Source organism: Schistocerca gregaria, chromosome 1, assembly GCF_023897955.1.
Source record: "Schistocerca gregaria isolate iqSchGreg1 chromosome 1, iqSchGreg1.2, whole genome shotgun sequence".
Taxonomy (NCBI): Eukaryota; Metazoa; Arthropoda; class Insecta; order Orthoptera; family Acrididae; genus Schistocerca; species Schistocerca gregaria.
The window spans coordinates 765,784,349-765,808,087 of NC_064920.1; the positions used below are offsets into that span (position 1 = coordinate 765,784,349).

Below are 23,739 nucleotides of genomic sequence, written 5' to 3' on the forward strand. Positions count from 1 at the left end.
GTTGATTTCTTCCTGGCCTTCTCTGTCTCCTCTGCTTACCACTACACTCTTGCTTTTCTCCACACCGCATTTCATTCCATAACTCTCGATTGTTTCATTTAAAATGTCCATTTGTTCTTGCATCTCCTTAGTGTTAGTTCCCCACACCACAATATAATCGTCAAATAGCAATAATTTTATCTCCCTAGCTCTATGATCTTCCTTCGTCTCTTTCACAATTTCACCCATCGCCATTATAAATAATAATGAAGACACTACCCTTCCTTGCCTCAATCCCGTAACATTCCTAAACCAATCAATTCTTTCAACTTGGATCTGGACACAGCTGAAGCTTTTATCATACATTTCAATTCTTTGTTTTCCAACGCTCTTTCTATGCAGGGTTTCACATAACTTTTCTCTTGGGACGCTATCTTAAGCCTTCACTAAGTCAATAAATGTCATCATCAGATCTTTCCCATACTCTCAGTGCTTTTCCATCATACTCTTTTCTTAATCCTAGATTACTAAACCCTTGTAAAATTTACGATTGCAGTAGGGTATAAGACAGGACATTTTGTGGTTAATTTGGTATGTAACATACCATTGGACATCTAATAACTGTAATTAAGTAATGCACAACCTATAAGGTATGTCTTTCTTTGAATAAAATTTAGATTAGTAATATTTACTATGGTTTAGTGCTGATGGTAACATTTTCCCCCTGTAGTGTTCTAGGTTTAATATGGCTTTCTAAATAAATCGTTTGTATCGTCAAGGCGGATGTTTTCGAGACATAAAATACTTCATTGCTGATATTTGTATGAGGGGATTAGGCCGTGCTTTAAGGCATAATTCTCCACCTAACGTTTCGTCTTCCAATGCTAGGGACATCATCAGAGGCTATAACGACTCAGAAAACAGGTACAGTCTCAAACAACATCAGCATGCTTGTTTCAGGCTATAACTGCCCCTGTAGTGTTCTAGGTTTAATATGGCTTTGTAAATAAATCGTTTGTATCGTCAAGGCGGATGTTTTCGAGACATAAAATACTTCATTGCTGATATTTGTATGAGGGGATTAGGCCGTGCTTTAAGGCATAATTCTCTACCTAACGTTTCGTCTTCCAATGCTAGGGACATCATCAGAGGCTATAACGACTCAGAAAACAGGTACAGTCTCAAACAACATCAGCATGCTTGTTTCAGGCTATAACTGCTTTCTGAGTTGTTATAGCCACTGATGATGTCTCCAGCACTGGAAGACAAAACGTTAGGAAAAGAATTATGCCTTTGGATCACGGCATAATGGCTGTAAGACAGATATCAACATCACAAATACTGCCCGCGAAAGCCCGCATGCTATAATAAAACATTTTGTTTTCTGCTATTTATCACCAAAGAATATGCAACCAGAAATGGTCCGGTTTATAAAAAGTCTGTGTTTTCAACAGCTAAGAAAAATGCGACTGAATTCAGACGAAGCTGTTTTTCTCTTGGAGTTTATTCGCGTGAAGGACATCTGAGGACTATATAGAGGAAATTCTCTAACGGATAAACCAGCAATGCAGCAGCTGTGATCCCGCCCCACATACAACACTTCTTTGCTCGTTCCCGTAGTATATGGGTACGGTAGTTTTTTTGGGGGCACGAAATACATCGAATGATGAGACAGATTTACCGGTTGTTATTGTTACGTTTGTCTTTAATAAATTTCTGGCTCTTACCAGGCGTCTGCTTGCCTGTCTGTGAAGTGGTTGCCTAGTTTACATTATCGCACGCGCGGAGCTGTTAGTATGCTATGACTCGCCATTCACTCCTGCTGTTTCAGTTTCGCAGCACTCCAGTAGCTTTCTGATTCGTTTTTCAGACGTAGTCTTCGGGAGCATCTATTCTTAACACTCTGTTGTATTTATTCATCGTCAGGTTTTGCTGCTCCTGCCTTGCCCGTGCTTGCAGATGAAAATTATTGGACATAAGGTCCGCCTGTTACGCAAAATATTTTTTTTCATATAGACCTAAACATGCTTCATCACGTTTGAGCCAGCCTCAGTGGGTTTTCTTTATCTAAACCTTGCTTTATACGGTGTTCACAGGTTGTACATTATCGTGTACTGCTAGCTTTTCATAGTTAGTTCTCGCATATCTTGAGTTGTTGAGAAGCACAGTCTGAGACAGGGCGCACAATAAAAATTACACATTGCTGTGTAAAAGATTGATCGGTGTTATTTACAAGTGAAGTTATGCCAAATATGTGTAGTATTTGTGTGCGCTTGACAACAACTTAGAAGAAGGCACATGAAAAATGATTTGCGAAAACTAAATATGACAAGCTACCGGTACAGCAAAATTAAATAAAGAAAACTCACTGAGAATGTCACAGTGGTGTTTCAATATGTATATATGGAAACACAAGTGTTTCGCATAACAGGCGGACCTTGTGTCCAGTAATCTTTTCGTTGCATTTGCACGAACTCTGCCGTTATTTCTGTCTTTTGCGTTTGCATTTTAGGTTCATGGTTAGAATTTTTTTACATGTTGCGTTGCTATCACAAAGCTCTGTTTATTTGTTTTAGGGTCATTTAGGGAATGTCGACAAGCTCTACAGTCTACACGTACTAACGAAGTTCGGCAGATGAAACTATCAAGGATGTGCAAACTGTGATGATGGGCACGGAGTGCTTAAAATTGAACAAGTACTTGGCCACAGAACTGTAGCTGAAAAAGAGTGCGGCGTGTTTTATATGAAGAATAAACTATTAGAGAACTTTTTGCTATGTGAATGCTGGATTTGTTGAATGGTGATGAACAGTAGATTTTACTTGCCTGAAAGGATGACCGGCGTTTAATAGGACGAAAACAAATGTTTGCTGATTACCTTGCAAATGGTTAAACAACAGCAGGGCAAAGAAATAGGAGAGCCCAAGATTGCAAAATAAAATATTTTAAAAGGAGAAAGAATAGAACTGCAGAACCGTCTATCCTGTTCAGCACATTCTGCACTAGGAAGGTGCTATTTTTCCGTACGTGGTACACTCCGTCAGCATCATACGAAGGGCAATCATACAGTTTTAACTCGCCGCTCGTCCGCCCCTGGCAGCTGAGTGGTCAGAACGACGAATGTCATACCTAACGGCCCGGATTCGATTCCCGGCTGGGTCGGAGATTTTCTCCGCTCAGGGACTGGGCATTGTGTTGTCCTTATCAAGCCGGCCGCGGTGGTCTCGCGGTTCTAGGCGCGCAGTACGGAACCGTGCGACTGCTACGGTCGCAGGTTCGAATCCTGCCTCGGGCATGGATGTGTGTGATGTCCTTAGGTTAGGTTAGGTTTAAGTAGTTCTAAGTTCTAGGGGACTAATGACCACAGCAGTTGAGTCCCATAGTGCTCAGAGCCATTTGAACCATTTTTGTCCTTATCAACATCATTTCATCCCCACCGACACGCAAGTCGCCGAAGTGGCGTAAACTCGAAAGACTTGCACCAGGGGAACCTTCTACCCGACGGGAAGCACTAACCACACGCCATTTCCATTTCCAACTGTCTCCTCGAGAAAACGAAGTTACGTAATTCATTTTTTGTTTTTTCCATGAAGTATCGGGATTTCAGCCGGATGGCATCGTGTTCTTGCATGATATTTCTACTGACAGCCATTTAGCCATCTTCAGGTGAAAGTAAATACATGAAACTGCGACCAGTCACTTTTTTGAATAGTTATTTATTATTCGATGAACCGGTTTCAGAACCTTTACGGGTTCGTCCTCAGATGGTTTTCCAGAAGCTACATATCTATTTCTAACATAATGCTGGGTGTTGCTAGAAATGAATATGTAACTTCCGAAAAGGTTCGAAAACCAGTTCATGGAATAATAAATAACTATTCAAAATAGTGACTGGTTGCGCTTTTTTACGAATTTACATTCAGTTAACAGTCACGGGTTATAAAATATCCGTATTGGATAAGCTTGCATTGTATTGCATTATATGTTAACAGGGGACCTAGAAACGACGGAGAGGCTCCGTCCCCGCCGCAGCCGCAGTGGTCCACAAGCCCACGACGACTACCGCAGTCCACTTTACCCCTTCTCCGCCCCACACCGAGCCCAGGGTTAGTGTGCGGTTCGGCCCCCGGTGGACCCCCCAGGGAACGTCTCACACTAGACGAGTGTAACCTCTATGTTTGCGTGGTAGAGTAATGGCGGTGTACACATACGTGGAGAATTTGTTTGCGCAGCAATCGCCGACATATTGTAGCTGAGGCGAAATAAGGAGAACCAGCCAACATTCGCGGAGGCAAATGGAAAACCACCTAAAAACCATCCACAGACTGGCCGGGCGGATTCGTGCCGGGGACCAGGCGCTCCTTCCCATCCCAGAAAGCCGTGAGTTAGATCGCTCGGCTAACCGGGTGGGCATGGATAAGCTTATTAATAATCTCCAGGCGAGTTATGCATTGGAAATTGCTAGCTCACATCGCAAAAACTGGCGCGGAGACGCATGCGCAAAGGCAGCCGCTACGTGAGCGACCTCTGCCGAGTTTCGCGCACTCTTCGAATACTGCGCGCAGGCGCATACGTAATGGTGACTCTACAAGTGCGCACTGTTGGAATGCTACGAGCACGAGTACCTCGATAAGAGGTCACTCACACAGCGGCTGCCTTTGCGCATGCGTCTTCGCTCCAACTCTTGGTATAAAATCAGGAATGTGAAATAGCATCTTACTATTCACCACCCTTATTACGTTAGTCTTTCACAATCCTCATATTTCACCAGTATTTTAAAATTGTTGTCATTATGTCTTCATGTTTAGGTATTAGCACCTAAGTGTGTGTAGTCCCCTGGCTGAAGAATAGGTTGAATGTACCGGTGCAAGATGCCCTCCCCACCCCCCCACCCCTCCACCCCCACCCTCAGCCCATATGGGCCGAGACGGATGAAATCACAATAAAAAAGGGCTAGCATCTCCAGTGCAAAACATTCACCTGAAGCTGGCTGAATAGTAGTCAGCCGAAATATCGTGGCAAGGAGTCGATGTCATCCGGCTACAACCCCAATGTTGTTGTTGTTGTTGTGGTCTTCAGTCCTCAGACTGGTTTGATGCTGCTCTCCATGCTGCTCTATCCTGTGCAAGCTTCATCATCTCCCAGTACCTACTGCAACCTGCATCCTTCTGAATCTGCTTAGTGTATTCATCTCTTGGTCTCCCTCTACGACTTTTGCTGTCCACGCTGCCTCGGAACATGTGCTATCAACCGGTCCCTTCTTATTACCAAGTTGTGCCACATTCTCCTATTTTCCCCAATTCTATTCAATACCTCCTCATTAGTTATGTGATCTACCCATGTAATCTTCAGCATTCTTCTGTAGCACCACATTTCAAAACCTTTTATTCTCTTCTTGTCCAAACTATCGTCCATGTTTCACTTCCATACATGGCTACACTCCATACAAATACTTTCAGAAACGACTTCCAGACACTTCAATCTGTACTCGATGTTAACAAATTTCTCTTTTTCAGAAACGTTTTCCTTGCCATTGCCCGTCTACATTTTCTATCCTCTCTACCTCGACCATCATCAGTTATTTTACTCCCCAAATAGCAAAACTCCTTTACTACTTTAAGTGTCTCATTTCCTAATCTAATTCCCTCAGCATCACCCGACTTAATTCAACTACATTCCATTATCCTCGTTTTTGATTTGTTGATGTTCATCTTATACCCTCCTTTCAAGACACTATCCATTCCGTTCAACTGCTCTTCCAAGTACTTTGCTGTCTCTGACAGAATTACCATGTCATCGGTGAACCTCAAAGTTTTTATTTCTTCTCCATTGATTTTAATCCCTACTCCCAATTTCTCTTTTGTTTCTTTTACTGCTTGCTCAATATACAGATTGAATAACATCGGGGAGAGGCTACAACCCTGTTTCACTCCCTTCCCAACCACTGCTTCCCTTTCGTGCCCCTCGACTCTTATAACTGCCATCTGGTTTCTGTACAAATTATAAACAGCCCGCCCTGGTTCCCGGGTTCGATTCCCGGCGGGGTCCGGGATTTTCTCTGCCTCGTAATGGCTGGGTGTTGTGTAATGACCCTAGGTTAATTAGGTTTAAGTAGTTCTAAGTTCTAGGGGACTGATGACCATAGATGTTAAGTCCCATAGTGCTCAGAGCCATTTGAACCATTTTTGTAAATAGCCTTTCGCTCCCCGTATTTTACCCCTGCCACCTTTAGAATTTGAAAGAGAGTATTCCAACCCCAATACTTCAGGGAATACTCTTTACGCAAAGAATACTTCAAGAATAATATTTTTTTGGTTGTTTCTAGTTACATGCCTACAGTCTTGGTACACACTAAAATCCCTACGCCACACGTACCTTAACACACCGGTAGAGCAGCCAAAACAAAATGACGCAGGACATTGATAAAGCGCAGTATCGAGCGATAATTCGTTTTCGACCGCTGTGGAAAAGGTTTAAGCTGTATTCAAATGAGTTCTTTAGACATGTGTTCATATCGAGGAAACTAGTGTAAAGTTAACGGCAGAAGGTACTTCCCATTGTAGCGCGTGTTAGGGTATCTTTCCATTCCCTTCGTGTACGTGGTGCGGGAAGAATGACTGGTGAAATGCCTCTGGAGGCGCTGTGATTTGGAAGGCGGGTTCGCGTCGGAACGATCCAGCGCGGCTCACGCGGCCGCAACAGCGGCGGCTATAGAGTAATGAGGCGTGTAGCGTCTAGGCTGCAGAGGCGCAGGGCGCGCTACGGTGGCGCTGCGGCCAAAGAGAAAAAATGGGCCGGCCCCCGGTGTGTGTGAGAGAGGGGAGGCCTGTGCGCCGCCAGGAATGCTGCCGCAGCTCCCAGGCCTGTCCCACATTCCTCAGGCCGCCCCGCCTCACCTGCATCCCGCCATCTGCCGCTTTTCGCTGCTCGCCACGCACCACATGTCTCCTCTGCCGAGCTGTACACCTTTCTGAACAGTTGTCCCTTTACTGAGCCTTGGAGCTCACTATGCCGCCTCCTTCACAGAACTCTCCAACGCACGACAAGACGGCGCCTCTCGATCCCAGTCTTAAGATGCACGATGCTAAGGCGACTCAAGCCTGCCACAGTTCTGGCGTGAAGTCCATTATTTTTGATTATACGGTTGTAGAACAATCGCTGCCAACTCTCACATCTGCCAAATATCTGAGCGTATGCTTATGAAGCGATCTACGGTGGAATGACCTTATAAAACTATCTGAGGCACTGAGAAGGGAACCTCCCCATCGCACCCCACTCAGATTTAGTTATAAGTTGGCACAGTGGATAGGCCTTGAAAAACTGAACACAGATCAATCGAGAAAACAGGAAGAAGTTGTGTGGAACTATGAAAAAAATAAGCAAAATATACAAACTGAGTAGTCCATATGCAAGATAGGCAACAGCAAGGACAGTGTGAGCTCAGGGGCGCCGTGGTCCCGTGGTTAGCATGAGCAACTGCGGAACTAGACATCCTTGGTTTAAGTCTTCCCTCGAGTGAAAAGTTTACTTACTTTATTTTCGCTAAGTTACGTTATGTCCGTTCGTTCACTGACGTCTCTGTTCACTGTAATAGCTCAGTGCCTGTGTTTTGCGACCGCACCGTGCGGTTAGTACACGAAAGGACGTGCCTCTCCAATGGGAACCGAAAACATTCGATCGCGAGGTCATAGGTCAACCGATTCCTCCACAGGAAAACACGCCTGATATATTTTATACGAACCTGGTGACGGCATGGGCGTCACATGACGGGAATATATTGTCGACCCACCTAACTTGTACACTTCGTGAATGGGTAAAAAGAGTTTCCTACCTTGCCCGATTTAGGTTTTCTTGTGGATGTGATAATCACTCCCAAAAAAGTGATGACAACAGTTTGTCACGTAAACTGCAACAAATGAATGCAACAATTTCACAGTCGCACAGTTTTCCCTGTGCTCTGTCAAAACATATGTTTTTAACGTTTTCAAATTTTTCCGTTTGTAGACCGTCAAATCCTGCATATGTGCAAGCAAATCTGAACATGTCCTGGAATTTTGGAGAGCAAAGTTGATTATGTATGAGCGCCTGAACTTTGATAAGTCTGCAAATAAAAAAAATTAAATTTTCACTCGAGGGAATGCTTGAACCAAGAACTTATCGTTCCGCAGCTGCTCACACTAACCACGGCACCACGACGCTCCTCAGTTCAGGTTGTCCTTGATATTGCCTATGTTGCGCATGGACTGCTCAGTTTGTATATTTTGCTTATTTTTTCATAATTCCACACAACTTCTTCCTGTTTTCTCGATTGATCTGTGTTCAGTTTTTCAAGGCCTATCCACTGTGCCAACTTATAATTAAATCTGAGGGGAGTGCGATGGGGAGGTTCCCTTGTGAGAACCACGAGGGGCCAAAGCATAGACACAGAGTTTTGAGAAAAATAGATGCTTATGATAATCAAATTTCTGCCACAGGCTTGACGTGTTTTTCAACCAAGTTCAACACTCTATGTTTCCTACAAAAGATAATGGACCCACTTTATGTTATGAAATTTTAGTTAACATTCGGGATTATTATTATTAATGTTAATCCACAAAATTTTCTTATATAGGCTAGTGGAAATAGCGTCTTTTTGACTGCTGCGTAGTCTGCAATTAATGTGCAACTAGAATCAGAACGTAAAGAACGGATACTAAATCTACCATACACACAATCATGACATATCCTAATGCTTCATGGTCATCGTTATCACATTTTCATTAAGCACAATCTCTGGCTTGAGGTTCAGATAGAAATGGCTGTTCACTTCAGACATAAAATCTGGTAGTTCTGTTAAGTCGATTTGTTTGAAGCTTTTGTTAGGTCCTCGTGTTTCAAGGTTGATATTTTCTTCCGCTTACGTATTAGGGCGGTAGATTTTGCAAGGCATCTATGGATTGTGAGGATATAACAAATTGTGGTCTCCTTGGATGTGACTTGAAGAAAACGATGGCCTCCTACAACTTTAAAGAAGAATATTTTAATATAAAAAACACTCCACGACAACTTGTTGAACACTTCATCATTGTAAAATTCCTGAAATGTACATTGTTGCCACGAACATAAACTTCTGGTTTGATCGTGACGACCATAACATTCTTAAAAATTCTGAAATCCTCAGCGCCCATTTTACTGACTAGAATGCTGAAACTATGAAACGTCAGGTTATGATGGGGCATTCGTACGAGATTGTGCAGCTTTTATGAAGAAATGGGCGTCAGTGTAACCAGTGAGCGTTCTTACAACAATGAAAATTTGTGCTTTGGGCCCAGATGGAGATGAGTATCAGATAAATTGGCGAAACAGCTGTTCAAAAATGTTCATACCTATATATGTAGGTGTACAGTATTGATAAAGCTGGTTCACGGAAAGCTCAACAGATGTCAGGAGCATGCATACCTGCTACAGTCTCAGAATTAACGACGATGGGCTTTAAGCCCTTATGGTTCTCAGCGCCTCAATTGTACAAACATCAGATGGCTGCTTAAGATTCATTGGATGAATCCTCAGGAAGTGCAGCCCACCCACGAAATAGGTACAGTAACTTATAAAACCCTCCTTCGATCGATACTTGAGTATTTCTTCACTATTTGGTACCCTCACCAGGCAGGGCAGATGAAGAAAGTGAAAAAGATCCGAAGAAATGCTGTATGTTTCGTCGTGGACTCGTTTAGTAGGCGTCAGGGAGATGTTCAGCCAACTCCACTGGCAGCCGCTGGAAGCATGGAACTATCCATCACAGTGTGGTTTATGATTAAAATTCAGAGAGCGTACATTACTACAACAGTCAAGCAATGTATTACTTCTCCCTATCTATGTCTTATAAAAAGACCATGAAGGCAAAACGAGAAGGTTCGAGTTCATGTGGGGGCTCAATCGTTCCTCCGCCGTTCCATTCGCGACTGTAGCAAGAAATGGAGGAAGAGACACAGGTACAGGAATCCTCCTTCCCCACACATCATCAGGAGGCTCGCGGAGTATGGATGTATATGTTGATGTACTTCTGCAGGGGGAATGGCACGGACATTGTACGAAACCGGAACGAAATAACTAAATGCAGAGTCAGAATCTCATGGACTGAACACTGAAGGAGTTCCAAAGAGTGAAATATTTTGAAGCCTTGTCAAAGAGTTGAATTTCAAAAACAGGATCGAGAAAAGAAAACTATGGAAGGCGTCTGGTTCATTTCTTCCTCCTTCCGTCAAGTTGCACAGTTCTACATTTTAGATGCATTGATGCTGTGAGGGCCTCTCCCTTATCGAACTAAATGGAACATGCATGGTTGGTAGCTCGGGTGCACAAACTTCTTTGAGTTGACGCTAGCAATCTTTGACGGCGGGCTACCGGCTGTGGCTGCATCGCGTGGTTCTGGTGTGATGAGGTATCGCATGTAACGCAGTCATCGCACAAGGGGGAATTGCAAGGATCGAGGTCAGTGCAACTTAGATGTTTCACTGTTTTTATGTGGCAGTTTAATATTTAGTCACGTTTCTAAAACTTGTTTAAACTAACAATGGGATATAATCTCCACGTCTAGCTGGAGAATGATCATGGCCATATGCATTGGAGGGATAAATCCCTTACATCGAGTCATGCTGATGTTACGGTTTTTCTGTTTCGATCTGATTATGTTATGTAAAGCATTGTGGCCTTCGCTAATCAATACCTATTGGGACTGTATCTGTGATGAGCTGCTATCCATTACCACTTAATTGACCATGCATATTAAACAGACGAATGAATCGACTGCATTCTAGTTTTCTATATTCCTCTATTACGTGCCCTTACCAGTTCGGTTGTCCAGTCCATGAGATTCAGGCTTGACGGGGCCTCAGCGCACTTCAGTTTGGATGTACACTGGGATGACAGAAGTCATGGGATCCACCCAACATCGTGTCGGACCTCTTTCTGCCCGACGTACTGCAGCGACTCGGCGTGGTGAGGCCTCAACAAGCCGTTGTAAGTCCCCTTCAAAAACACTAAGCCACACTGTCTCTATAGCCATCCATAAATTCAGGTGCAGGACTTTCTGCACAAATTAACCTCTCGATTATATCCTACAAATCTTCGATGGGATTCACCTCGGATGATGTGGGTGGCCAAACCATTCGCTCGAATTGTCCAGAATGTTCTTCAAACCAGTCGCGAACAACTGTGGCCCGGTGACATGACGCACTGTCATCTGCAAAAATTCCACCTTTGTTTGGAAACATGGCCGATGTGGCCGAGCGGTTCTAGGGCTTCAGTCTGGAACCGCGCGACTCTACGGTCGTAGGTTCGAATCCTGCCTCGGGCAGGAATGTGTGTGATGTCCTTAGGTTTAAGTAGTTCTAAGTTCTAGGGTACTGATGATCTCAGATGTTAAGTCCCATAGTACTCAGAGACATTTGGAAACATGAATGACAGCAAATGGTCTCCAAACAGCCGAAGATCCAGACGACCCAGTCCATTCGACGTAAACACAGCCCTTACCATTATGCAACCACCACCGTCTTGGACAGTTCATTGTTGACAACTTGGGCCCATTGCTTCGTGTAGGGTCCAATCGATGTGGTCACGTGCCCAGAAGAGGCGCTGCAGGCGATGTCGTGCTGTCAGCAAAGGCATTCCCGTCGGTCGTCTGCTGCCATAAACCATTCACACCAAATTTCACCACACTGTTCTAACGGATACGTTCGTCGTACGTTCCGCACTGATAGCTGTGGTTATTTCACGAAGTTTTGCTCATGTGTTAGTACTGACCACTCTGTACGAACGTCACTACTCTCGGTCGTTAAATGAAGGCTGTCCGTCACTGTGTTGCCCGAGGTGAGAAGTAATGCCTGAAATCTAGCGTTCTCGGAATACTCTTGACACTTTGTGTATCGTAATACTGAATTCCCTTACGATTTCTGAAACATAATGTCCCATGCGACTAGCTCCTACTACCATTCCACGTTCAGAGTCTGTTAATGCGGTCATAATCACGTCGGAAACCATTTCACATCAATCACCTGAGTGCACGTGAGAGCTCCGGCAATGCACTGCCCTTGTATCCATTGTCTACGCGATACTACGGCCAGCTGTATATGTGCATATCGCTATCCTATGAAGTTTGCCACCTTAGTGTTCACCGGGTTTTAGACGTCACTGTTCCATGTGGTGGTCTCGAAAGTGAGCACCATAGAAATGATGAACAGTTTCGACTGCTAGAATTTGAATAAGAATGAACAATTACCTTCCCAACAGCTCTCCCGACATCTCGAGAATATATCAGGAATCTGTGCAGAAATATTCTTTAGTCAGTGACATCTCTCGCACAGGCATACATACATTACATGCCATCCTCACTAAGGGAATACACACGCTCTGCCGGGCACCTCACAGCAACCAACAGTATACATACGGAGATGCCGAAGCGATTTCAGAAGAAGAGACGGTCAAAGAGTTTCCACTTGAGTTCGTTACTGCAGCGTATATGCAACGTAACGCGACTCCGATGCGGGTATATAAGCACCGACTTACCGGCAACGGATCAGTGTGGCACTCGTGTCTATCCGACGCGCGCCCGGTGAATGCAGAAACATGAACGATGGCGATGTTATTACCAAATGCGTCCAAACAGGACCAACGTGCTATTATTCTTATTTTGGCTTCCGTATTAAGAACACCGGTAAATATCCATCGGAAGATGGAGAATGTGTATGGGGCAGCATGCCTGTCAAACCCACCGTTGTGGAATGGTGTGCCAAGTTCCATGCTGCTGCTTAATGATAATGCACGTACCCATGCTGTAAATGTCGGAACGATGGTTCCAGCGTTAAAACTAGTGTGGCTTCGGCTCCGACAGGTTACTGAAATACAGGGAGGAAAGATAAGTTCTGTTTCTCCTTAAGTTTGAGGAATGCTTCTTGATCTGAATTGATGTGTGTTAAAGAACATTCCAAACACCGTAGTTCTCTCAATCCGATCATGTATCAAGCAGTTTATTTCTCCCGCAGTAAATTTACGCCGCTGCTGTAAAGTAAATAGTCCTCAGCGTTTTTGCGGAAGCGCAAGAATCTGCGGATCTGTTCCACTAGAAGGGGCAGTTTCCAGAAAAGTGCCATTCGCTAATTCTGCTTACGCGATTTAGATGCCACCAGTGGAAATTTCGCGGTAGCTCTAAACGACGCACAGTACTCACGCGTGTGACGGAGTCTTTTTGCGGCGACTTCAGTTTTTCGGGCTGCAGTCTGCTTCCGCGAACCGTCACTGTAAGAAGGGAGTCCGCTGCGCTTAGGGCAGTTCCTGCGCGACAGCAAGTGAAGAATATCCCAGGCCACGCCGCCACCGCCACGACAAGTCCTAAACGCCATCTCTCTCCCCCCCTCCCCTCCTCCCTCATCTCTCTCTGTCTGTCTGTCTTTGTCACCTAACGGGAATAAAGCGTGTGACAACGGTGAATGGTGAACCGTTCTCTCGTTGATTCTCTTTCCTACCGGCAGGTACCATGTAACAGAAGAGCGTTTGTGTTACAACCGCATTACATGTTCTGTGACATACACCAATCAATGCGTCTTAGTTATTACGACAGCTGAGTCGAGGTGAATACATACAGGTCTCGACTGCAGTGTCAACTCTTCCATTTCATATTTTCCTCGGTTAATATCAGTATGCTTGATTCAGCAATGACTCTGGACAATTTTTTAAATAACTCAGCTAGTACTAAGTGAATACTTGACTTCATTATCGCCGTCACGTTACAAGGACATTATGGCGGTTGACCATAAACGTAAATAAATGTAACGGATTGCTCATACATAGGAAAAGAAATCCACTACTGCACAACTACACTATTGATGACAAATTGCTGGAAAGAGTATTTACAGTAAAATTTCTAGAAGTAACTATCCAGAGCGACCTTAAGTGGAGCGATCACATAAAGCAAATAGTAGGTAGGAAAAGCACATCCCAGCTTAAGGAAATGGAATTCAGCCACGAAGGAAGTGGCATACGGGGCGATTACTTGACCTATTCTTGAGTATCATTCATCTGTCTGGGAGAGGTACCACGTGTGACTGATAGAAGATATGGAGATGATCCAACGAAGAACGGCGCGTTTCGTCACGGGATTCTTTAGTCGTCACGAGAGCGTCAGAGACACGCTCAACAAACTACAGTATTACTGTTCGTTTTTGGAGCGTCACCTGCGACCAGATCTGCGAAAGAAGCGGCGACATTTTCTGCACAACCCACCCATCATTTTGCACGATAATGCGCCGGCACATACAGCTCAAGCTGTGGCTGCTCTGTTCAGGCGATGGGACTGGAAAGTACTGTACCATCCACCACACTCCCCGTGCTTAAGTCCTTGTGACTTTGATTTGATACCGAAGATGAAGGAAGCACTTCGTGGCAATCGCTTCAGAACTGTTCCAGAGATTCGACAGACAGTATACCGTTCCATTAGCACCATCAGCAGAACAGGCTCTGCTAACGGCATGCAACGCCTCATACTTCGCTGGCAACGGGCTCTACACAACGCTGGTGACTACTTTCATGGACAGTAACAGGTGCAAACATGTAACTCTTTTTGTATCGGTTGTGTATAAATAGTTGCCACTATTTAAGTTCCAACCCTCGTATGTATCCATATGTTACGGACGACGTTCACCGAAGGTAACAGTCCATCAAGAAAACTAAGAGAGTACTTCAGTTTGGCAGAACTGACAGGGAGTCACTAACGTTATGGTTAAAAGATGAACTGAGAATATTTAATTCAAGAGTCACAACTGTAGTAGTGCTTCAGTCGAATCTCAATCCCATCATATAAGACGCTGTGTAAAAATAAGGAAATGCAGAACAACATAGCGTTTCTACACTTTAAATGTAGAGAAATGCAAGACAATGGACACTGACAAGAGATAGCCGAGCGAGGTGGTGCAGTAATTAGCACACTGGAGTCGCGTTCGGGAGAACGACGGTTCGATCCCACGCCTCGCCATCCTGATTTAGGTTTTCCGTGATTTCCCTAAATCGCTACAGGCAAACGCCGGGATGGTTCCTTTGAAAGGGCACGATCGACTTCCTTCCCTAATCCGATGAGACCGATGACCTCGCTGTTTGGTCTCCCACCTCCCCCCCAAACAACCCATTAGACAAGAGAAAAACATGTAGTACCAGGTAAGTGTCACATCGTTAAGAACCTTGAGGGTAATGCAAAAAGGCGAAAAGGAGCCTACAGCGAAATCAGTAGCAGAGAAAGTGAATGAAGAAACAGTTTTATTAGGAGGACTCGTGGAAAGTACAGTGCACCTGTTAAGATAATACATGCAAGACATAAGTACGACCTGCTCCAGAATACCGTTCCAATATTTGGAGTTCTTATCAAGAAGGTACTAATGCAGAGGGGTTTCTGAGTATTACGAAATTGATTGGAATTTTGCAAATCGGAATTGACGTCAGCTGTTTGTGGCAGATGAAACATCGCGTCACACCGATACTCGAACACACACTTCCCGCTTACAGCGAGCGATCAACTTAATTACTTCGGCTATCCGTGCACACTCCCAGGACAGACGACACGGCGTCCATAACCCTTACCATCACACGTTTCGTGATTCCTTCCCAGAGAGAGACAAATATTTTATCGTCATTTTAGCCCTTCGATGCATGGATACATCATTGATGGTTATAATGCTTATGTTTATGCAGTGTCTGTATCAACATTACGACTTCCATACATGTCTGAAGAGCACTGTAATGTGAAGATACAGACCAGGAAATACCAACGAAGAAAGAGGCTAATACTGGTACGAAGTATCATTACAGTTGCTTACAGAACACACACGTTGAACCACAGTTAATATCATAAAACTGACACTGTTGGAAGTATACGTTAATAGAAGCACAGATATTCCAGTAAACATGGGTCCAGAGCGAGCCGTTTGCGCGACAACTATCATTTTGTGGTTACGAGCCGCCATTGACTTCAGTGCAAAGTATTGCCCTAGTTAGTACAAAAGTGTACCTTCAGATTAAGTCACCTTCGAATCAGATTCATATTTCACTCATAGCCCTTGGTTTCGGCATGTGGAACATGTATTTTTGCTTCTGACGTAAGACGACAGCTAATGCGACAGTGTAGACCGAGATGGTACGTCGAGCAGGATCTTAGCCTTCACGATCATCTGAATTATATGTGAGGTCATCTCAGAATCGAATTGTACAGCACTCCTAATGAAAAAGATGAAGAGCTGAAACAGTGTTGTTAAGATTTAGAATACGATACAGCGACGTTTGAAAGAATTAGTGACTCACTTCTGACACGAGCGCAGTATCACATCCAAATCAGAGGGCGACACGTGGAATGTCTCGTTAAACAGGTACGGGCGTACAGTGAATGGTAGCATGTAACGCGCTGGCGTGGCATTGTATTTCTCGTTAGGGTAGGATACGGGTGGAAACTCTCTCTCTAATATATATATATATATATATATCGTTCAGTTGTGAGGCACGTACGACAGACAAGCCTCTAAGCTGTCTGTAGATCTCATCTGATGCTGGCAGTTTCATGGTTCTTCACCCTAATGCCGTCCTCGGGCGGGAGGAGGTTGCTAACGTTGACGTCGACACGGAGGGGGAACTCCGACGTCACCAGAGGCAGTGCTGTCGGTACGCGGTAGATGCCCGGCGTGATTCGCGCTCTCCAGCGGCCGTTGTCGGCTTTATTAGTCTCGCAAACGTCACAGTTTAGTTACGAAAGTGAACACGCATGAAATGGGTGCCTTAACTTTGTTAGCGACTGTCGTAGAAGGGCGGAAAAAATCTCTTCGAACATTCTGAATTGGATGGCTAGAAACATCGAATTTCTGATAAAGGAATACTACGTAACACTGTATAACGATCTGAGATACATACTAACAGGTGATTCGTTGACTTAACTGAATTTTCATACAATTTTCGGTTTTAAATTTAATATAATTAAGGTATAGTGGCCAATGACAGTTTGGTATGCGTAATCTTCGATGTTGCATTGACTACCAAGACTCTGAAATACCGTACTTCATCATATATATTTCACACCAACAACACTTCAGTAAAACACACACATATACACACACAACACTTACACTGCTCACACGTACACAACATTTTAATTTTTGGCTGGAACAACATCCCCAACGAAGGACGACGACCCAGAAATAAAATAATATAGTTCCACTACCCTACTTCAGACCAAGGTTTGGGGGAGGATTGTCTTGGTTGGAAGGCGAATGACGAAACATTTGCACATCAGTTAAGATCCTCCATTACTCCACTACCAGTTTGTCTGATAATTGGCTGAATACAAACGCGACTCTTAATGGGCCGCGTCTCGAACAGTCAGCTCCACTCCTAGGAGTGGAGAATGAAAAAGAGTATCATGAGTAACATACATCAAGATCGACATTCTAATGGTAGAGGAGATTTTTCTGAAGCTGCTCACCATCACTGAAATAGATAATTACCGACAAGGTACAAACATCAGCCACTCCTTAAACCCAGAGATAGGTACATAAACTTACAGAATGTTTCGTAATACCAAGAACTCCCACTGTGTAACTCGTGTTTACGTTCTCATATAGACTGGCACTCGTTTGAAGATTTCTCTCCACTGGGGAAACATTCCAGTCGGTGGCCTCTCCAACAGGAATGAAAGCAAATACGCTATTTATAACAAATAACATCGGCTGCTGCAGGTAGTCCTACTATTAGGTTAATAAGAAAGATCAAGAATCGTTTACGAAAAAAAAGGTAAACAAAACAAAATTTTGGAAAGAGATGAACGCGAACGTGCAACATTCTGCCTTTCACCTCATGACGCTATCAATCTAGCTTCAACACGGCTTCCAGCCTTCCGTATATGATATACAGCGTCCAACGACAATATCAACAAATATCATTACTAGTATTTAATACGCAAATTGTACCAAAAAGACGTGCTTTTGATAGATCGTCATTATGCCCTAGCATTGAAAAGGTATATTTTCGTACCACGGAAGTTGTAAGTAGGATGTTTAGGTTTTTTTTATTGGTAACGCCGCCGCCACGTAGCGCTCTGTATGAAAATCACTGGCTGTTCCGTGTGCAGTCTGTGGCTGGTTTGCATTGTTGTCTGCCATTGTAGTGTTGGGCAGCGGAAGCTGGATGTGAACAGCGCGTAGCGTTGCGCAGTTGGAGGTGAGCCGCCAGCAGTGGTGGACGTGGGGAGAGAGATGGCGGAGTTTTGAAATTTGTAAGAATTGATGTCATGAGCTGACATTATATATATATATAAAATGACTATTAAGGTAAATACATTGTTTGTTCTGTATTAAAATCTTTCATTTGCTGACTATGCCTATCAGTAATTAGTGCCTTCAGTAGTTTGAGTCTTTTATTTAGCTGGCAGTAGTGGCGCTCGCTGTATTGCAGTAGCTTGAGTAACGAAGATTTTTGTGAGGTAAGTGATTTGTGAAACGTATAGGTTAATGTTAGTCAGGGCCATTCTTTTATAGGAATTTTTGGAAGTCAGATTGCGTTGCGCTAAAAAATATTGTGTTTCAGTTTGAGCACAGTCGTGCACAATTTTTCAAAGGGGACGTTTCAAAGTTATAACACTAAAAACGTCAACTATAGGAAGCCTTTAGCTATCGATATGCAATTTTCTGTCATTTTATCATAACGAACCGTAGCTAAAACGATGCATTATCGAGAGATCCTCAATTTGCTGATGCTCTGTAGCAGCTTATATTCATACCAAATACTCTTTCTCAGAGAGATCCCACAAAACACGATGCTTAACGTCCGTCAATATGGCGGCTCATTTGTTCTGCATGTTATGGAAAACTATATCGAATCTCATTAGCCGGATTCCTCTCCACGAGGTAAAAATCAGTCGTGCCAGATTCTTTACTTCACGCTCCACAATGTGCTGTCACCAGCTCCTCGTCTACTTACTTATTCCACGCCCCGTGAGACGACGGCTTTGGGAAGATAGACATCGAGAACTATAAAAAATGAATCCTAGATCCAAATGCGAGTTTATATTTTCCCCGAATTAAAATGTGTGCATCAGTGTAGAAATATTTCCTTGTGGAGTTTCTCTAGCCAACTTAGGAACTTTCATTAGGTCATCTTGTCAATATGTAGTCGTCGAACTTTTGATAAATAAAAAAACTGTAAAGTAGTCACAATATTTCTTCTGAATTTCCCATTTAAACTTCCGGAAAAAGCCTTAGGTCCTAGAAAGCAAGAACGAGGAAGGGGAAGAAGGAGCTTATGGTGATAACGGGGAATGGTTTCCTTCATTGGCTTTTACGCAGAAGTCGCTGTTCCGTTAGAGACGACAGCGCTGAGGGTACCACAGCTAACGGTTTTTTCTGAGTCGATGTATCTTAGGGCAGGTGGTACTAACTACGTGACTGACATAAGAAGTGTTTGTCGCCAGATGTCTGAGATCGCAATTAATGGCTCTTCCCGGGGAAGTCTCTCTGTTCTGTGTTTTTCATTGGCCGGTAATATATCCTTCGTGAAGAAACTTGCGTAGATGGTATATGTTACCTTCTGTTCGACAGCTGCACCAAGCATCTAGAGAATAAAAAACACGCTTGGCAAATCTTTTGCAGCACACGGTTAAAAGCAATGAGCAAGATAACATTCCTTGCATAGTATATAGAAAGGGAGATCTCAAATGCTGCGTTTCAATGTTACGATCGAGGACGTTGTTTATTGTTTGTAGCCCGTCATTACAACTTCGGAGATACTATTTCCGTGACGTTACCCGTATCGTGGCAATGATCGTAGGACAATGGAAGATTATTGACACCAATGGCAACTCAGTGAGATTAGGGAACATAGATGGAGGGTTCTGTACTTTGACATAAGTACTTCGTTTTAGTTTACTTAACTATTTCTTAATATGAAACTAAGCCAAGATGCCACTACAATATGTTCCACAATATATCGTACGGTGCAGCAATGTAACACTCTTCCCAATACCTTCACTGATACTAAGCGGAGAGGGTTACATGCATAACGAAAAGATGTGTTGACATCGAAAACCCCAACTAATTTATTCGATTAAGTTCAAGCTATAAAGCATATCCAGCAGTGATTTTAACTTACACAACCAGGCGGACGTAATCTAGTGGTATATCGACGATGTTACGGTTAAATTCGAACGAACCACGGTGAATCACAAAGAAACGCTTAGGACATGTGAGTTTAAAGTATTGAGCAAGCAACAGGTTGCATGGGATGTAGGTTCTCATCATCAAGACGCATTCCTTCGCTAGCACTTAGCACAGCTCCAGCTCGGAATACACGTGTTCAAGATCGAGTTGGCGAGATCGTTGAGACTCCTTTATAAACAGAGAAGTGATTTCTTCTCAAGGTTTATCTCGACTAGAAACGCTGTCCACAGGTCGAACGTGGTGGCGCATATGGATGTGGTTAACTTAAAGTTATCGCAGAACCACACTACCTAAATCTTAATACACGTATTAGTTTCGACATGCTGGTTTCTTATATGTGAGGACGTTGTTTGTTTGTAGCTGTAGTAACCCATGGAAATTTAGGAAAATTTCAATACCAAGAAGGATGGTTGTAACTGATATGAACTTTACATCACAGATTATGTCTATGATAACACAGAAATGATAATGATGTCTCTATTGTATATTATATGAGACTATGAGAATTCAGTACAATATGAGGCTGTCAAGTGCTACAATGAGTAACTTCTAAATACCGAGAGCTGAATGAGAGAGGGCGTGTACATCCCTGAGGAATGTCCGTTCACGCAGATTGCCCACAATGAATCAAACTGGTTTCTGGACAACAGTGGCGAACGAGGTGGTGATCAACCATAACATAAGCGTACTCTGTACGTGACACGTCGGACGAACGAACAGGCCACGACGCTAAGCTGTCCTCACCGCGTGTGACAGAGAACTATCATACTAAAATTAGGAAAGTGTAGTTACCTGAAGGAGACAATTCCCGTGTTTCTAAAACATCCCTGATTTAGCAATGGCTGTTGCGGTGCACTTCACACGTCGAGAATGAAATCGTATTTTATTGTACACATTGCAACCTATTCTGACCTCAAAGGTAACGAAGTATAACAGAATGACCTTCTCCATTTTAACCCGCATGGTTTTGCAAAACATCGTTCATGTGAAACCCAGCACTTTCTTATCTCGCATCACATGCAGAAAGCCATTGATCGAGGCTTTTGGCTCAGTAACATACCAATGCTTATTAACGGAAGTCTGATCGTATGTCAAACCAAATTCGTGGCTGTATTGAGTATTTCTTGTTAGGGAGGACGGAGTATGCCGTCTCGGATGCGTAGTAACCGACAGAAGCAGAAGTAACTTCAGACGTGCCGGTGGGACCGTTGCTGTTCATGTTGTATGTTAATTACCAGGCGTACAACATCGATAGTACTCTCAGATTTTTCACAGGTTGTACATTTATTTGTAACGAACAACTGTCTGAAAAAAAAGCTGCACAGGCGTTGTCAGATCTTAATAAAATTTCAAAGTGATGCAAAGATTGGTAATTTGCTTTAACTGCTCTGATATTTAAAAGAAGAATGTAAAATAATATCAACGCGTCACTATTAAAATCGATTCGTACAAATTCCTGGATGCAATCATTTGTAGGGATATGAAATGAAACTAGTACATAGACTTAGATGTAGGCAAAGCAGGTGGCAGACTTCGGCACAACCGTAGAATACTGCAAAAATCCAATTAGTCTAAACGGAGACTGCTACCAAAATAGTTGTGTGACACAGAGTACGGTATGATTTTGCTAAAGCGTGTAGGGCCTATACCAAATACGACTAACAGAGGATATTGACTGAACAAAGTAAGAGCATATGGATTATCAGACCAATTGTGTGATTGGATTGAAGAGTTCCTAGATAACAGAATGCACCATGTCATTCTCAATGGAGAGATGTCTTCTGACGTAAGAGTGATTTCAGGTGTGCTGCAGGGCAGTGTCGTAGGACCTTTGATGTTCACAAAATATATAAATGACCTTGTGGATAACTTCGGAAGTTCACTGAGGCTTTTTGCAGATGATGCTGTAGTGTATCGAGAGGTTGCAACAATGGAAAATTGTACTGAAATGGAGGAGGATCTGCAACGAATTGTCGCATGTCAATTGAATCTCAATGTAGACAAGTGTAATGTGCTGCGAATACACAGGAAGGAAGATCTTTTATCATTTAGCTACAATATAGCAGTTAATTCCATAAATTATCTGGGAGTAAGCATTAGGAGTGATCTAAAATGGAATGACCATATAAAATTAATCGTCGGTAAAGTAGATGCCAGACTGAGATTCATTGGAAGAATCCTAAGGAGATGCAGTCCGAAAACAAAGGAAGTAGGTTACATTACACTTGTTCACCCACTCCTTGAATACTGCGCAGCAGTGTGGGATCCGTACCAGGTAGGGTTGATAGAAGAGATACAGAAGATCCAACGGAGAGCAGCGCGCTTCGTTACAGGATCATTTAGTGATCGCAAAAGCGTTATGTAGATGATAGATAAACTCCAGTGGAAGACTCTGCAGGAGAGACGCTCAGTAGCTCGGTACGGGCTTTTGTTGAAGTTTCGAGAATATACCTTCACCGAGGAGTCAAGCAGTATATTGCTCCCTCCTACGTATATCTCGCGAAGAGACCGTGAGCATAAAATCAGATAGTTGAGAACCCACGCAGAGGCATACCGACAATCTTTCTTTCCACGAACAATACGAGACTGGAATAGAAGGTAGAACCGATAGAGGTACTCAAGATACCGTCCGCCACACACCGTCAGGTAGCTTGCGGAGTATGGATGTAGATGTAGACGTAGATATACAGGATGATTATTATTAACGTTGAAAACCCCACGAAGCGACGTAGGTGACGCTAAGACAAGTAGGTTAATATAAGACGCTTGAGGCCGCAAATGTCGGAAAATACCCCAAAAGTGGGAGATAAATGTTGAACATGTGACTTTAGCAGATGATGTACTTCGCGGTTAGCCTTTATCAATACTGCCCTCGCTAGTAGGGGCCGGTGCTACACAGCACTCCGCTAGGCTACTCTGTTTGCGAACATCTTTTGTCAGTTTGATCTGTTGTATACGTAGAAGCTACAAAATTATTATCCTAGTGTAACCAAGCAAAAGCTTGTACTTATTTTGCGTTTCTTTTCTCTTGTCGCTTCTTCTTTTGTTTACAGACTTCATTCAATAGAGAACACGTAGGTCATTTACTGGTAGCGATGCAATTCGGAAGCTTATACGAGGTTTGGAACTTAAATAGGGGCAACTATTTATTCACAACCGATACAAAAGAGTTACATGTTTGCACCTGTTACTGTCCTTCAAAGTAGTCACCAGCGTTGTGTAGAACCCGTTGCCAGCGACGTGGAAGGAGTAGTATACCGTTAGCAGAGCCTGTTCTGTTGATGGTGCGAATGAAGCGGTCTACTGCCTGTCGAATCCTTGGAACAGTTCTGATGCGAATGATATGACTACCGCCAAACACGAGACCGAATGCCGCCTGGTGGCATTATAGCGCGCCATGCAATAAGAAAGGTATTCAGGATGTCCTAGAAATGTTGCGACAGACTTGGAGGGGTTGTAGAGTGGTGTCTTGAGGAAGAAATCGAGAATCGGAACCCGTTTCCGGAAATATCGTCCAAGACCACTACAGAGCGTCGAAGCTATA

General features: G+C 43.5%; 1 protein-coding gene across 2 annotated transcripts in view; it reads right to left on the reverse strand.

The window, feature by feature from the left end:
* LOC126268104 (uncharacterized) overlaps positions 1 to 23,739 on the reverse strand; it is a 634,297-nt gene that overhangs the window by 540,727 nt on the left and 69,831 nt on the right. The gene's annotated exons all lie outside the window — the stretch shown is intronic.